This window comes from Furipterus horrens, unplaced genomic scaffold, assembly GCF_987537825.1.
Source record: "Furipterus horrens unplaced genomic scaffold, mFurHor1.1.pri manual_scaffold_17, whole genome shotgun sequence".
Taxonomy (NCBI): Eukaryota; Metazoa; Chordata; class Mammalia; order Chiroptera; family Furipteridae; genus Furipterus; species Furipterus horrens.
Window position 1 is genome coordinate 91,350,964 of NW_028327187.1, and position 16,853 is coordinate 91,367,816.

At 54.7% G+C, this 16,853-nt stretch overlaps 1 protein-coding gene across 6 annotated transcripts in view; it reads left to right on the forward strand.

The window, feature by feature from the left end:
- The first annotated feature begins 2,572 nt into the window (after positions 1 to 2,572).
- Positions 2,573 to 16,853, forward strand: part of BCOR (BCL6 corepressor) — a 44,856-nt gene continuing 30,575 nt past the window's right edge. For 2 of the 6 annotated variants that reach the window (XM_090264274.1, XM_090264277.1), the window contains exon 1: positions 3,062 to 3,389. The gene's annotated coding sequence lies outside the window, so the exon portion shown is untranslated. Of the gene's footprint in view, positions 2,625 to 3,061; positions 3,390 to 4,132; positions 4,164 to 16,853 lie in introns of those variants that run through there. The other 4 variants (XM_090264278.1, XM_090264280.1, XM_090264275.1 and 1 more) reach the window with 3 other exon arrangements.

Below are 16,853 nucleotides of genomic sequence, written 5' to 3' on the forward strand. Positions count from 1 at the left end.
GGCCCCTTTGTCAGCAGCCCCAGGAGACCACAGGACTCCGAGAGGCAACAGGCTCCATGCTCTCTCTTGGTTCCAGGATTTTCCCAAATTCTGAATGGTTACTTGCAATTCTTAAGTCCGGGTTAAAGCCTTGCCTTAGGGTAAAGTTGGGGAGGCATGGGAAAGGGAGAGAAGGGGGTTGGACACGTGGCCAGGGTCTCTGTGGAGGCCTAACTGAGCTGGAAGACCCTGGCAAGGCTCTCCACTCGCCCAGGCCAGCTCTCCTCCGTGGCCCACAGTGGCACAGCGGCCTCCTTGCCTGGAACGGTGTTCAGAATTTCCCCACAAGTACCCAACTTCAGTTTTCTTAGTTATTTTGGATTTGTTTTGAATAAAAGGAGTCGCTTCAAAAAGAAATGTTGCTACAACACACAACCAGAGGCCCTTCTCCAGCTGCGTCTGTAACTCGCATGCGTTCAGTCTAATAACTTTTAATGTCTGGCCCTAAAATGTCTTTATAAAAAATAGCTTTACAGCATAATAGTCCAGGTGTCTTTCTGCTTGTTACCGGAGATTAAAAAAATGTGTGGGTTAGCTTTCAGAGACATCCACCTCCAGAAAGACGGGAAGGAAAAGGCATGCATTCCATCATGCAGGCGCAGGTCCTGGAAGCAGTGGCAGCCCAGCAGGGCTGGGCACTGCTCGCTGGGGCACTTGCCTGCCTGTCTTTTGCATCAGTTGTTATGAGCAGCCCTGGAGCATGAAGATTTAATTCTGCCCGAAGTTTCGGATTTCAAACGGTAGAGATGTTTCACTTCTGCTTTGGAAAGAGCTGTTTTTATAACTGCTGAGAACTAAAACAGAATAAATAAAATCGCACCTAACACCAGTCCTGCAGTCAGTATTAAGTCTAATTTTTAAAAGGGATCTGCTAACTAGAGCTGGTTTTGGCCTTGACCTTGACTTAGTAATCAACTTGAGATGCTTTTGATTATTTTTGGCATGGAGACACTCCAGGATATTTTAAAACTTTCCGTGTGGATTTACAAGTCACCTCCATTTCAGATTGATGTTCTCATCGAGCCTGCACCATCTTGTCCTTAAGCAGAAAAAGACTCCCCACCTCCAACATAAAAAAGACCCTAGCAGCAGCGGAGTGGGGTCACCTTTTGCCGTGTTGTCCCGGCCCCGCGATCTGGGTGCGGTTAGGCCGGAACACCCTTCCCCTACTCCCACCCCTTCCCGCTAGCTGCACAAACTGGGGCTTCTCGGCTATCCCCAGAGGCTCTGCGCTCCGGGGAGGCCGGAACCTCGCCTCTCCGCTTCCCCCTCCCGCCTGTCTGCCCCCGCCCTTCCCCCGCGCCCAGCGCCGCGCCGGGTGCGCTGGAGAAGCTCAATACGTGTCAATTGAATTAACTGCTGCGGGCGCGGGCTGTACGATCAGCAAGACGTTACCGAGTGGAAATTTATGGGGCGAATGGTGTAAGCCAAAAGTTGCTCCCTGCCAAGGAAAATAAAACGCGGGAGATAATGTCTAGAGGTGGGGGTGAGAGGCCGGGACAGACCCTCCAGCCATCTGAGGTGCACACTGTGAAATGCCCGCGAACAGGGAGACATTCTGGCGGATCTCCGCTCCTCTACCATCCCCACACCCCCATCCCCGCCTCCTTGTGCCCCAAGGGCTGCATCCTCCACCACCCGCCCCTCCAAACAATTCCCATACAATTGAAACGTCCGGGGAACTCGGGCGGGGAGTTCGGGAGGAACGGCCACCAGTACTCCGGGCCATGTTTTCAGGTAGCTGTTGACAGCGAAATGGGAAAGGGTCCCTTCGGGAGTAAGGGGCGCCCCAGGCAGGGGATGGGTGCCAACGGGCACTCGCCAGGCTCTGCTTGGTCTTGTAGGGGACGGTCGGCCAGGAGAGCGCAGCGCTGGTGGTGAGAGGAGGCAGCAGTGGCTGCCGCTGGGGTTTGACAGCTTTGGCTGAGCGGAGTGCGAGGCGCTTTATGGTAATTGCGGTCCTCCACTGGCCTTCTGGGTAGCGAGGGGAGTCTTCGGTGCGCGGCTGGGAGAGCCGCCCCCGCCGCCCCCCATCCCCTGGGCTTGGGGTCTGCGGGCCGCCCTCGCCGCCGCCGCCTTAGTCGGTCTGGGGCTCGCCCAGGACGCGCGCCCAGACGGTGTGCGCAGCCAACTCGGTCCGAAAGGGGGAGGGGAGGTCTAGGGGCGAGAGGGGAGCCACACTAGTGGTCTGGGGTTCGGACCCTGAGAGGCGAAATGCACCCGGCGGGGAATCGGTGACGGCTGGGGCAACTCGGGCAGACCTTTCCTGGGGAATCACCCTTCCGAAAGCTCAACGCCGTGGCGCCGCAGCAGAGGGTGAGCGAAGGCTAAGGGAGCTCAAACTTGCGAGAGCTGGAGGCGGCGGCGGCAGGCGGGCGGGCGGCTGTCGCCCGAACGCTGGGCCTGCGGGGGGGAGGGGAGGCGGCTGCTGGGAGGGAGGGAGCGAGGGAGGAAGGGAGGGAGGGAGGGAGGGAGAAAGGGCGGGTGGAGGGAGGGGGAGGAGGAAGAGGAGGGAACCCGGGAGTGGGGACGCGTTGGGATCGCGGCGTGCGGCGGCAGACGGAGCTCGGGCTCCCAGCGGCAAGGTGAGGCTGAGCTACGCTCCTCGCTGAACGCCGGCAGAGCTCGGCGGCTGCGGGGGAGACGCGTCGGAACCCAGACCGCGATCGAGAGCGAAGCGGGCGGCGGAGGGGGAGCCCGCGAGCCGCCAGGCGGGGAGCCCAAGCTGCGCTGTCGCCGTGCAGGGACGACTTGGCCAACACACACACACACACACACACACGCACGCACACACACACACACACACACACACACACACACACACACACACCCAGCCCGAGCGGGTGCTCTCTCGGCGATCCGTCAACATGGCGCTGGGGCTCCTGCCCGAGCGCGGGTGGCAGCAGCGGCGGCGCGGGAGCTGCTGAGCCCGATCGAGCCCGGCCCAGCTGCGGGAGCCCGGAGGATCGCTCGGGGCTGTCGCCACCTGCCTGGAAGCTTTGAGTCCAGTCCACCCGCCCCCACCCAGTCCAGAGCCCACCCCACAGCGGGGCCGACCCCGAGGGCAGCCGGCTGGCAGCAGACGGCGAGGGAGGCGAGCGAGCGAGGCGCCGCGAGCGGGTTGCGGGCAGCCGGGGACCGCAAACTTTGCTGCCCGCCGCGCTTCCCCGGCCCGGCTCCATCTCCGATCGCTACCCGTTGCCACCCCACTTTTCTCCCACCCCGCACACCTCTCCCTACCCACCCAGCCGCCCCTGGCTCCTCGACTCCTCGACTCTGCCGGGGAGGGGGGGGCACTTCAAAGCTCCGGATCGCAGGCTCCCTGCTAATTCCCCGACTGGGGATTTCAGGTCAGTGCTCGAAACACCTTTCCCCAGGGAGGACCGGCCGGCAGGCGGGCGCGCCGCGGGTTGCAGTCGTCCCCCTCCCTGGGGCCCCCACCCGCTGCGGGCTGCTCCTCCGACTCTTGTGTACCCCGCGAAGGTTTCGCCTCGCGCTTCCCTTTGGCTGCTCTCCTCGCTTTCGTTTTTATTTCTTAGCTCTAAGTTATTAAAAATGCAGCCAACCTAAGCAGCCCCGCGTGGGCACTGGGGAGGGCCGCGGCGGGGGGCATGCCGCCTCCCGGGGGGGGCTGGGAGGAGATCCAGAGTTTGCTGAGTGGAAGTTTGCAGCCTGTGTGTCTGCGTGCGCGGGAGTGCGGTCGCCGCTGAGTGCAGCGAGTCGTGCGCAGGAGGGGGCGGGGGGAAGCTGGGCTGGAAGCTGGGAAGCTCGGCTCGGCGTTAGCTCGCGAGCAGGAAGGGGAGGGCGGCGGGTTCCCGTCTGCTTTCTTTTTCGACTCGGGAAAGAAGTGTAAAAACCCCCAGCCGCCGCCGCTTGGTCTCGACTCTCCGGGGGCCGCTCGTTCCTCCTAGTGGAACTCGGCGTGTGCGTGCGCCAGGGTGTGTGGCAGGCGCCCCGGCCGAGCCGAGCTCGACCTGCTGCCGCCTCCGCGCAACTCGGGAAGGGAGTCCCGGGTTTTTTCTTGGCTTGCCCCGAACCACGAATCACGTGGATTAAAAAAAAAAGACTAGGAAATCTACCGGAGTGAGGGGTTCCGACACTCGGCCTGTCCTCCCGCCTGCCAGGTCAGACGCTTTGTTTTGTAAATGTTCTTGTAAAATTGTAATCTGCCACCCTCTCCCATCCCTACCCTGTTCCCGACGCTGTGGGGTAGGTTTTAAGTTCTGAGCCCCCAGGGGTGGGGGTAGGTTGTGTGGGGGCGGGAGCGGGAAGGGAGGGTGGGGTGGCAAGACCTGGGCCCTCCGCTGGGCAGCGGGGAGTCTGGTGGGAAGCCCTGTTGGGCGTGTGCGAGTCTGCGGCCGGAGGAAGTTGGTCTCACTCCGAGGGTGTGCGGTGTTGAGGTGGAGGGTGAAGAGGAACTTGCGCACCCGGGCGGGATCCTCCACCGCGGTGGGGAGGACAAAACGCCGCGGGGCCCGTGCTCGGAGCAGGCGAGTGGCTGCGCTGCAGAGCCACCGCCAACTCGGGGGCTCGGGGCGGCGGCGACGTGCGCCTTCTGTTTACGAAGCAAGCCCTGAGGCGCCTTGTGCGGAACCGAGCGACTAAGCCACGCGTGGTCCCCGCGGGCTTCCCCCTGTTCGCCCTCTCGAGTGGGCACATCTCCGGAGCCCTGAAACGGTGGAGTCTGGCTGCGTGTAGGCCGAAGCCGGGTGAGGCTTAATTTGCTGTTAATGAATCTTTTCCAGAAAGTCCAAGATCTCCAGCTAGAGGCTGTGAGTGCCCGCGCGCGAGGACGCGCGCCGTCGGCGTCTGAAGGGTGGGGGTTGGGGAATGGAAGAGCGAAGGAAGGGGAGGGATATGTGTATTTAAAAACAAACCTTAAAAAGAAACCAGCGCGCTTCAAATAGGTATTCGCACCGCCTCGCTGTGTCTAGACTAGACAGATCAGGGTTTTAGCTTTCTTTCTTTATAGAGGGCTAGGGGGAGAAGTAAGTGGTATTACGTTCTAGGGCTAGCCTCTTGAAGAAAGATCCTTAAAATGGCCTGGGAGTAGAAAATGGGGAGGAAATGGCTCACCCCAGAAGGTGGTGGGTGGTGAACCCAGACAGACTTGGGTATTTCTAGCCATCTGACACTTCCTGTGGCACTGGAAAAGGACACCGCGGGTCGAAATCAATCCTTACGAGGTGTTGGATTCGGTTTTGCCAACAGAATTGCTTGTGTGGAAGGCGTTTTAATTGTCGGCCTCGGGGACTCCTCTATGTGGACACTTGGAGAATACGTTTCGTTCTTGACACTTCTCCACCCCGACCTGTTATCTGGTCTGGGCTTTGCAGTATTGGTTCTCGTGTTTATTTTGGGCATTATTTCACCGCGTGGAGGAAGTAGGGGAGATGTTGATTAATATGCCGTCCAGGTTTAATGAGCGATTGGCCTTCGGTGTGCGAGTATACGCCGCTGCTCACCTGGATCGCCTGGGGTACTTAGGAGTGCCCGGGGTTCGGGCGGTTGGCCCTAGGCGGGCAGATTGGGGCTGGGGCTCGGACGGTCCCAGCGCTGTCCTTTGAGGCCCTGTCACCAGTAGGCGACTGAGAGTTAATTAGGAAGTGTTCTCCGGATCAATGGGCCGTACAGCTCATTAGCGATTCTTTCCAGCCCTTCGCAGGGCCGGCCAGGCCTCTGCCTCCCACACAGGCCGAGGCCCGGCTACCCAGGCTGAGGAGAGAGCTGCTGGAAGTTGGGAGGGGCGGGCAGCGAGGGGCTGTGGGGAGGCGAGTGTAACTTCGCCCGGCTGCGCGTTGCGTGCGGCGCCGCGAGGCCCGCGCAGCCCGCTCTTTCTTCCTGCCCTCAGTCGCCTCGACTGTGTCTTTAACTCGCTCCCGCTCGCGTCGCTGCCTGGCTGCTCCTCCCCGCCTCCCTCGCCTATCTCTTGTTCTCTAAGCACGACGCCTGTGCTCCCCGCCCAGTTTGGGATTAGACAAGATAAAAATAGGACTGCCCAGCGCGCAGAGCTGTGACTGTGCCCCGGCAGCCGGGCTGGCGGGAGCTCTGGGGGCTTGGGGCCGTGTGGGACCCGCGGTGCGCTCGGGGCGGCCGGCGCGGGTAGGCTTCCCCCTCCATCCCGCAGACCCGGTCACGCTCCCCTGGTCTGTCCACCGGGAACCATGAGGGCAGGGAGATCTAGGCAGGGTCTCCGCGTTCTCGCGGGTGTTGTTGGTGTGCCTGTGATAGATCGGTCTAGACAGGCATGCAGGCTCCCTCCCGGCTGAAGGACGGGAAGGGGGGGGCGGGCTGCGGAGGCGTCGGCAGACTCCCGCGAGCTACGAGTGAGCGAGCCAGCCTGCGGGCCCAGCGAGCAGGGTGGAGGGAAGACTGCAAGGGTTTTTCTTAACCCTTTCAAGGTGATTTGAGAGAGTGTGTGTTGGGGGGGGGGGGCAGGAAGCCTAGCAGAAATTCCTGGAGGCAGAATAGCCCCGGGGGGAGGGGCAGGTGTCTGGGCCTAGGGTTTTCCCTTTTCTGTTTGCAAGCGCACATCTTGGTGCATTGGGCTCGATTCTTCCACAAACCAAACGCAGCTGCCAGATGATCTAGTTTGACCCGGTATTTCTCAATGGGGAAAGTCTGAACACAATGAGCACTCTCACTTAAGGAACTGAGTTTGGGAGATACAGATGTAGACCTCAGTGTTCCCAGAAGAGAACTCTTGCGGGATATCCAGTATGGGAAGGTACACTCAGAGTTGTAGTTGGTTTGAGCCTCTGATTGAGACTACCGCAGATGGAAAACCTGAGCTTGAAATGCCAGGCCACTGTGTACAGGTATTTGGAGAGAGCAAAGAGGTCCTTGAGTTGTCTGTATAAATAAACACACTTTTAACTGTGAACTTGTGTGGAGTTATTATCCAGATGTATGCAGGGAGACCCCACCTCCAAACAGGAGTTGGACAGTGATGTGTACAATATGGATCATTTGTATACACATACATGGGGTTGACACTGAATTGGTCTAAAAATTTCATACAACTCAGCAGGCATTGGTTTAGTTCTTCCCAGAGGTTGAAATTGGTGGGTCGGTTACCCTATACATAAATAAATCATTATTAGCACTCCTGTCTCCTTCCCCCTCCTCTCTCTTTCAGGGTTGTTGTCTAGGGGATCTTCTAGTTACATTTAAACTGCAAAACTACAATGGTCTGACCTGAAAATGAGCTACACATTATAGGCAAGGCAACAAAGTAAGTAGTAGGGAGGCGTACGTGTTCGACAGGGGTGCTCAGATTAAGATGTGTGCCTGGATGACATGTGCCGAGACAAATCAAGATTCTTGGGTTCTGGTGCCCACCAGGAACAAGAGATACATAAAAGATAAAGAACTGACCAAGAGAAATGTAAACATGGATTTGCAAATACAGGGACCTATAGCAATATTCTAAGAAAATCCCAGACTTTGTTGAGCTGGAAACTGGGACAGAATTTCTGTAACTTTGGTCGAGACAAAAGCCCATTTAAAGGTGTGAAGAGGGTCACTTGGAAACACAGAAAGCATTCATATGCATACATCCATGCTTAGATACACAGCCTGAATGACAAAAACTCAGTGTCTGATGTAGATTTTCCTGCGGAGTGAGATTGTGATAGACAGGGAAGTGTGGACCACACCACCACCTTTGCACCCTCGTTCACTGGGAAATAATGTCTTTGGCTAGACGGGAACTGAAGGCAAAGTGGCCTAGGTAAGGGTGGGTGGTCAGTCCTCAATTACCAAGATTACTTTTGGTTATAGTTTCTTCCCATCAAGAGTGGAAGAGAGGGTATGTGTTTGTTAAGCAGGTAGGAGGATTTCTAAGAGATTTGGAGTTCTCGACCTTGAGTGTATGGAGGGTGGAGGAAGAAGGAGGAGTAGCTTTACATTTTGGGTCAGGAGGGAGGAATGGATGTTGCACTGCTCATGTTAAGGTGGCGCAGGGCCCAGTGGACTGATAAAGACAGAACTGAAAGAAGTGTGAAGTTTGGCCTCTAGGAGGAATAAACAGGAGGTATGCTTTCATTTTGGTGTGCTTTCTCTCTCTCTCTCTCTCTTTTTTTTTTTCTGGAAGAGACCATGTGGGGACAGCCTGCGTAGGATGGATTAGTAGGCGTCTCTGTGACCCCAGACGCCGCGCGTAAACTAGGCTAGGGTTTGGTTTGCCTGCGGCGTCGATTTGCTGCGGTCCCTCTTTGTCTGAGCCCAGCCGGGAATTCAGCCTTTATTGGGAAGACCGCACTCTTGGGTGGAGCCCGCGCCGGGTTGGGCGGGGCAGGGGTGGGCAGCGGGTTGGGCGAAAGACTCGAAGGCTGCCGTGCCCCCTCGAACCCCAAGACAACCAGGACGGTACTCAGGAGTGCCCGGCAGCCATGACAATGCTATTTTGGTGGCTTCCTCCAGGGCGCCGGTCCTCTGGGTAGGGGTCCGCGTGAGTCCACTTCGGCCTCTGGTCCCCCCCTTTGCCCCCCGCACCAGCCCGAGGCTGAAAGGAGCTCAGATGGCCCTTTGTTAGGCCCCAGGGTCACACCCATGCCCTGGGGGCCGAAGAGGGAAGGGAAAGTGGTGCTCTGGGTGAGAAGGGACCTTCTTGATGGGAGGCTTCTTGCCCTATCACAAGGTTCGAGCCTAGCGGGACCTCGCCCAGCCTTGGGAGGGGATGAGTAGGCCCGCCCTGGCTGCTTTACCAATGCATGGCTGACAAGATTCTGTGCAAAGCTCGCTGCGCTGCTGAGTCCTGGGTGGCAGCGGCCAGGTTGAGAAGCAGCCGGAGCAGGAGTGGTTGGCCTCCTTTGGCCAACAACCCCCCCCCCGCCCCCAAACACCGGGGTGGGGGTGGCCAAGCTGCCTTGTCGCTAGCGTTTGGCCTGGGACATCCACTGACGTCTAGATCTGCCCGACGGCTTTCTGTGGTTGCCTCCAGTGTGTTCCTTTGGAAGGGAGCTCTTACTTGGTGTTGGGTGAAAATTAGTGAACGATGCTTTTCCTCGAAATTTCTGTAGAAGGCCCCCTTTCCCTGCGCAAGCTCATCTATCTCCGCTTGCCCGCAATGGAGGGTCTCAGAAATAGGGGTCCCCACTTGGCTAATTTTTAGTCATGATTCCCCAGCCAACAGCACCCCTCAGCACCCATGGCTTGGCTCCCAGTGATTAGTCTAGCAGGGAAGTCCGCTAGGAGAAGATCCTGACAGCATAAAATATAATTTGTGATCTAAAAGACAGTTTCCAGTATAATCTCATTATGCACCACAGACTCCCGGTGTTATTTTGTGGAAGGCGGACAATGATCAATTTACATTGACCCGGGGCTGGGCGAGCTTTTAGATGGTAATTGCCATATTGATTTGCATGCAAAAAGGAGACCTGCTAAAATTAAAGACCGGAAGCTAAATTAAACTAAATTTATTGTCTAGGTGCAAACCAGAGGAACTACTCTCAGAGGGGGGTGAGTCAGAGAAGGGTGCCAGGGGCAGAGCAGGTGAGAGGCCCCAGAGTTTCAGGTCACAAATTTGGGAGTGATGTTTGCCTTTGTGGTTTCATAATGTGAGGAGGGGACCTGTTTAGTGTGTGGAGACCCAGCAGGAAAAAGTTATAAACATGTACTATTGCATTTAAGGCACTGGAGTCTTTTTATGCTAATGGTAACTGTGAGGGAGAAGAGAGGTTTATAGCATTATTGGGGTCTTCCAGTACCATTTCCGGCACCCCCCCATTTCTTTTGTTCTGCCCGAGTGAGCGCTCGCCATCGTGTCAGGGACACCCAAAACCCTCTATCGGAAGAGTTAAAAAAAAAATTTTTTTTAAGCAACCCACAACCCTTTCTGCCTCCCCTCCCCCCGCTTCCCGAGCGTTAGCTCCTTCGGGATCGCACGAGTGTGGGGTGCACTGCACGGGCGCTGTGGGCAGGCTCGGACCGTTGGAGACTGGACTTCCTCCCGGACTAAGTCCCTGTCTCATCTGGACGCCGATTGCTTGGAGAAGCCGTCTGCTCCAGGTGGCCCAAGTGGGGGAGGGGAGCGTCTGCCAGGCCCCCGTCTCGTGGTGCCGGTGGGTGAGCAGGGGTTGCCTCCCCTGAGGCTGGAAGATCCTGCAGCAAGCTGGGGGGCGGCGGGGAGGGCGGTGGTGGGGTCTGGAAGCCCTGCCCCGACGGCCTGATTGCCGAGGCTGGAAAGTTTAAAAATGAGAGCAAGTCACTGGCTGAGAGTCAGGAGAGGCCGGGCCTGGGAGGCCTGTTCAGCTGGCTAGCTCTGTGAGGACCCGGCCTGCCATCGCCTCGATCTCTCCCGCAGCCCAGGCCCTTGCCAGTTCAGTGGCTCCTGGAGCCATTTCGCACATCCGAAGCCTTGCTCGGCTTCTGGAGGAGCAACTGGTCCTGTTGCCCTGCTGGTCCCTGCCCCCACCCAGTCGCATCTGAAAGCTTGGGGGCAGACCTGGAAATTGGGGATGAGGTAGGGAGGAAATGTTGGGTGCTGACCCTGAGTTTTTGGGATGAGAAGTTGGGAGTAAGAAAGGCTTTTTGTGTTGTGACCCTCAGGGGCCCAATAGAGCTCAGCATCTTGCAAACCATTTCTACCTTGATTTCCTCCCCTGCCACATCTGGGGGTTTTTCCTTAAAACCCTAGGAATGGTAGGTGTAGGCACTGTTTCCTAAGTACTTTTGCTCTATCTAGATAATTTGATTTATTGCTTTATGTAGTAAAACTAGGTTGGCAAGCCTTGTTCTAGTGCCAGAGGTCTGCACTTTTCTGTAGAGACCTGAGAGTAGCAACCCACCAACTACCTCTGCCACTTCTTGGATCCTGGATGGAGCAGAAAGTGTAGTCTTGTTGGAGCCCTGGCCTCACACCAGGATATTCCCAGGTAGGGAGATGTGAGGATGGGGGGCGGGGGGAGTTGGGAACAACTTCAAGTGGACCAAGAGATTGCTGGGTGTAGGAGCAACTGGGTTCCAGGCTCCGTGTGGACTAAGTTGCCTTGGTGTTAAAGGCTATCGTTGTACCCTGGACTTGAGTAACAAGGCCTGAGGAAGCCTTCTGAAGTTCTTGGGGATTTCGAATGGCACAATTAGACTAATAATTGGCTCCTCTCCGCAACTCCAGGACTGAGTTTGACCGTGGCCGATTTTTACTAGCTGTGTGACCTTGAGGGCAAGTTATTTATGGCCTCTGAGCCTCAGTAAGTTTCTTCATTTGTAAGACTGGGAACAATTATCCACCTTAGGATCAAAGAATACTTGGCACATAGTAGGCCCCAAGGATTAGTGACTGCTTTGAATGACTGGTCATGTTCCTATAGGTTGCTTCTCTAGTCAATGCTTCCCCTGAGACCTGCTGAGTCCAGTCTGGGGATTGCAGTTCAAGTTCCCCTCCCAAGGTATCCTCAAGGATATTTCCCCAGCCCACCTCTCTCCCTTTGTTACAGTTCTTTGCATTCTGCATTTTAAAGAGTTCCATATGAAAGGACTTGGACGCCCCTCCCCCCCCCCAGTGGGATCATTATATAGTTAGGAATTGATTCCAGAACCAGTATCTGGGTGCTCTTTGGCGAGTCTTCCCTTCATCCTTTCATTCTTTCGGGGGAGGGAACTGCAGTGGCCGGAGGGGAGAGACCTGGTTGAAAGAGGTGAGAGTGGGGTGGCCTGCTGCAGAAGCCAGAGGTGCTGTGGTTTGTTTGATAGGGATTAAGTCCGGATGTTATGAGGGCTCAGTGTGGTTTTCAATAAAGTCTGCCAGGGATTGCTTCTTTTATATCGATATGTATTTTAAAAAATTACTAGCATGAGAAGAAAACCAGACCTGTATGGATCCAGGCCGGTAGTAAGCTACTGTGATCAGGTTTCCTACTCGACTCCCAGAGGGGAAGTCAGCATTTGATTGAAGCTACACTTGGTTCTTGACTCTCAGGGGATGCCTCTGAAACAGGAGCCCTCCCTTTCTCTCCTCTTCTCCCCCTCCTCCTCCCTCTTTCCCTTCTTTCCCTAAAAGCCTTTGTGCTGAAAGAGCTTCAGTAGGCACGAATCCCTGGTCCCTCTCTAAAGAATGTCTTCCAGCCTTTGCTGACATTGTTTCGTGAACAGTGGGTTTTACCAGGCCAGCAGTTTTGCCCCCATCCTAGCTCACTATTTTAGAGGTAGAGTATGGCCAGGATGTGTCCAACTGCGGTGATTTTCACAGTGGGTAGCTAGGGCCTTGCCTGTCATCTGAAGACACCTTAACCTTTGCCCTAGGTATCCCCAGAGTGGGGTGAGGCGGGAAGAGCAGGGCAGGGGGTTGTTGTTGGAGTTCTGTTTGTTTTCTTGACCAAAAGGGGCTGAGGAGATTTGGAGAGTAAGCATATTCCAGCTTTAGGTGTAAAACTTGGTTTAATTGGAGAAACTCTTAGGTATTCACCAGTTCTGTACAAATGCAAACTTGAAATAGCTCTAGGCCTAGGTCATTTAGGAAAGTATAAATGAAGTACAGAACTGTCCAAACTATGTAAATCCTTCAGTTGTCTGCCCTCCCATAAACACATGACAAGTGCCAAGGAATTGCCAGTCAAAACACCCATGGAACAAGCAGCCTCCACCCTTTGTGTTTATTATTTTATTAACAGCATTTTACACAGCATTTAACAAGCACAACCTGCCTGCTTTGCACTCTCACCAGACTGAAATGGTAGAAAATGGCTGGGGGTGGGGAGGTGTGGTCTCTTGGAGAGTCTTCTAACTGGAGAAAGCTCTTTAGATGGGGAAGGAAAAGTAGAATTTAGGGTTGGTTTCTGCTGGCTCCAAAGAGACAAAAGTAATGCTTTGAAGGAAGATATCCCCTCTTCTTCTCAGGAGGAAAGTTGTGCAGATGTGGTGTGTCTGGTCTTGGCTTCAATTCCAGAAGGTGAAACTGGGTCTGTTTCATCATACTCTGCCCATCGGTGATCAAAGAATAAGTATTTGTCTACTATCGTTATTTTACATCCTGGTGGAAAGTTTATAACGAAAAGTAATGCCTTTCTTAAGTCATAAAATGAGCCTTGTATGATTATTTAATTAAAATCTATTTAAGGACCGATTAGGCGTGTAATTTGCGCTAATAATGACGATTATGGAAATGTTCGACTTAACCAAAAATCATAAAGGAGACATTTTGATCAGTGGGGCGACCAGTAAAAGTATTCAGGGAGTTGGACAATTTCTGAAACACAGGAGGCTGCAGAAAGCTCAGAGCTGCCTAGCCCCTGTGACAGGCAGGAGAGCTGTAGGCCTCCCTGCCCAGACCCTAAGCATGGCCCACGCAGGCTAGCCCACACTTTGCCAAGCATGGAAACAGACCCTGGGAGCCTGAACTGCTTTTATTCCCAGCTGAGGAACTTGGGGAGGGGTGGTTCCCCAAGCCACCAGGAGAAAATTCTGGGAGTAGGCTGATAAACCATACTGAAACCTTGGCGAAATGGCTGTGCTCTTTTACATTGACTGTCGGCAGCAAGAGCAACAAACGCATGCTGCCTTGCCTAGCCTTGGCTGGAGCCTGGAGGGGTGGGGGGGGTCCCTTGTTCTAGAGAAACCTGCCAGCTGCTGGGCTTGGTGCGAAGGCCGTGGAGGCAGACACAATGCTGCTGTTGTTGGTTTGATCTCGAACTGTGGATTGTTAGTCTGGCATTAACTATGTGGTAAGGGGGGAGTGTGAAGGCTGTTTACAGCGAGTGCAAATAATGTGACAGCTGTTGGTGCACGAGCAGCGCTGTGCCTCCTCGGCACTTACACAAAGCGCACACTATGCAGGCCCGCCCAGAGCTGCAGAGGTGGCCGCCACTTTCTGGCTGAGTGTCCTCAGATGAGGGAAAGCTCAGCAGCAACCCCCTCCCCTAACACACACCTCTCTGGCTCCCAGGATTGGGATGGAGGTGCAGAACAGTTTGTGTGTTGTGTGGCTTAGGAAACTCGTTAGAAAGAGGTGGTGAGCCCTGGCTGGCGTGGCTCAGTGGATTGAGCGCCGGCCTGCAAACCAAAGGGTCGCCGGTTTGATTCCCAGTCAGGACACATGCGTGGGTTGCAGGCCAGGTCCTCAGTTGGGGGCGCGAGCAAGAGGCAACCACACAGTGATGTTTGTCTTTCTCTCTTTCTCCCTCCCTCCCCCTCATTCTAAAAATAAATAAAATATTTTTTTAAAAAGAAAGAAAGAAATCAAGAAAGGTGGTGGGAGAAGGTCCACAGGGTCATGAGTGTCCCTGTCCGGAGAGGTTTTGCTAGGATCTGTGGACCTGGCTCCTCAGCTGCTTATGATAGGATTTTTAAGATTCGGGGAACTAACTTTGAGCCCTAAGCGAGCTTGTTGGGAAGAATGTATTATTAACTGAAGGCTTTCTGGAAACTGCTTTCTGGAAGGCTGTTGTTTCCCCCTCTGAAATAGCCCTGTTATTCAGACAAGTTAGAGAGACAGGTGGACGCTGTGTGTGTGTGTGTGTGTGTGTGTGTGTGTGTGTGTGTGTGTGTGTGTGTGTGTTCTGCTCTCAGCAGCACCATGTACTGGACTGGAAACCTAAGTTTGTAGGTTCCAGAACTAAAGAGAGGGGGTGTGTTGGGGTGGAAGGGGGTGCAGCTTGGGTTCTGATTACCCACATCCCTTAACCTTCCCTCCCAAGCCTACCCATTTTCAAGAGCACCTTTGCCTTTGGCTCAAAGACCGTTCAGCTGCATTATGGAGAGGTGCAGTCCTGAGGTCTTCCCACATAGCCACAGGCCTTCTGAGTTCCTGATCATTCCCATCATCCTCTTCCTGTACTGCAGGGAGGCACCAGGGTGGGAGGAAGAGCAATTGGTGGCAACAATGGCCAGTCCTAGATAGCCTGGTGGGTCTGCCTCTGGGCTCTCCTGGGGCAAGCTGAGTGTAAAACTCACTGCCCCTCCCTCACCCTCCTCCCTCCCCATCCCAAGGTTGAAGCCTGCTCAGCCCTGGCACCTAGAGTTTGGAGGAGGATCATTTAGAGGTGACTTAACTCTACACTGGTCCCCTTTCTGTGTGACTTTACTTGGTCTCTGGGTGTACAGCCTACAGGATATCTGCAAATAGAATTTACCAACCCTCCCCAGCCCACCAAGTCTCCCCTGTCTGGGTTTTAATGTGGATTTCTACGTTCAGTTGGGTTCCCTAGTGGAGAGCTGGGAGATGCTTCTGTAGTGATACATGAACTTCGGTGCCAGTTCTATAAATTGGTCTCTTTTTATGACGTGTGCCATTTTCTGTAGGAATGTTGCTTGCAAAACGAGTTTCGCCTTGGAGGAAAGGCGGAAAGATAAACAAGCTTGCAACGCCAAAACACTGGCAGTCTTTCCCTCCTTCCAGCTCTCTTAAAGCAGCCGGGCTGTATTTCCAGGATTAGACTCCGTGCTTGTGAGGAGGGACTCTGGTTGGCTTTTTTTTTTTTTTTCCCCAAGCAAATGCAAATTAGAGAAAAATAATTTTCTTTCAACGATATGCAATGTATTAGTCACTTGTTATCGTGCTCCGAGGCAGGCCTCATTTGCGCGTCTGCCAGCTCGCTCACATCTGCTCGGTGCTGTTCAGGGCATTTTAACCTTGGCGGTGTCGTGTCTAGTCCCACGGATCAAGGAGGAGTAATTAAGCTCTGAACAGCTACAAAAATTCACAGGTCCCCATCTATGCCACACTTGTTCCACAGCTTTGTTTGGGATGTTCCGAGTTCCAAGATTGAGTAGCAGACATGGGGTTCCCATTGTTCCTTGTAAAGAAAGTGGGCACCCCTTTCCTCCTCTGACCCTCATCCCCAGACTTCCCAGGACCCCCAGGACCCCCAGAGGGCACACAATGAGCAAGGAACACAGTGAAGACCATGGGACTGTGTGTTTTATGCATCTTTTATTCGTAAAAAGTTCCTTTGTGCTTCCTGTGTGTACTGATGATAGCTCTTGTTACTAGCTTTATGGTATAGCTTATTCCTTGCGGGGTGTGGGGGGGGGGCTGCAAAGCCCGGTGGAGACTACAGTACATTGACGCCCCCAGTGGAGTTGTGCAAATCATTTATTCTGGATTTGCCCCCAAGGTTGTGTAATCTTGGAGTGGGAACCCAGCTCTGTAGAGACTAGACAGAAGGGAGTGTGGGGTTGTTTTGGCTGGGGTTTGGGACTGGGGAATAAGTGTGTTTAATTGCATTCAATCTAGGTTTCCTGTCCTGGGTCTCCTCCTGTTGGGGAGGGACACCAGCTTCCAAATGGGCCCTCTCTTGCATACACGCATGGTTGTGTGTGACACAATCATGAAAGAAAGTGAAAGGAACAAAAAAAGCTGCTGCAGTGGCCTGGATGGGTGGCAAGGGAGAAGGGTAAATGTCCCACGTTGGTCCGTTGAGCTGACCTTGGGCCATGGCTCTGCCTGGAGGGTAGGAGAGTGCATGGCAGGCAACCCCAGTTGGGCATCAAATCTCCCAGTCGGTACTTGCCCACCGCTTCCCTCTTCAAGGAATACTTGGCTTGTATCTTGTGGGGAGCGTCTGGGGTCCAGGTAGAGCAACACTCCAGTCTGGTCAAAAGGGAGCCCAGGATAATGGCTGGAAGGGGTCTGCAGTGCCCATTCCCCATTGGCTTGGTGGCAGCACAGCCTGGCTTTCTGTGCGCCCACCCAAAGCTGCTTTTTGTCAGATTCGGTGGCAGGTAAAGAAGGTGCAGTGGAGGCTTGCAAAGGAGGACTGCAGAGGAGTGTGCAGGGTTGGAGGCAGAGGGGTTAACCCAGTCAGTGGATTTGGGGGTTTCTGGAAGGCCAGGTGGGGTCGCATCTTGGTAGTGAGTGTGCAGGCCCGCACCAG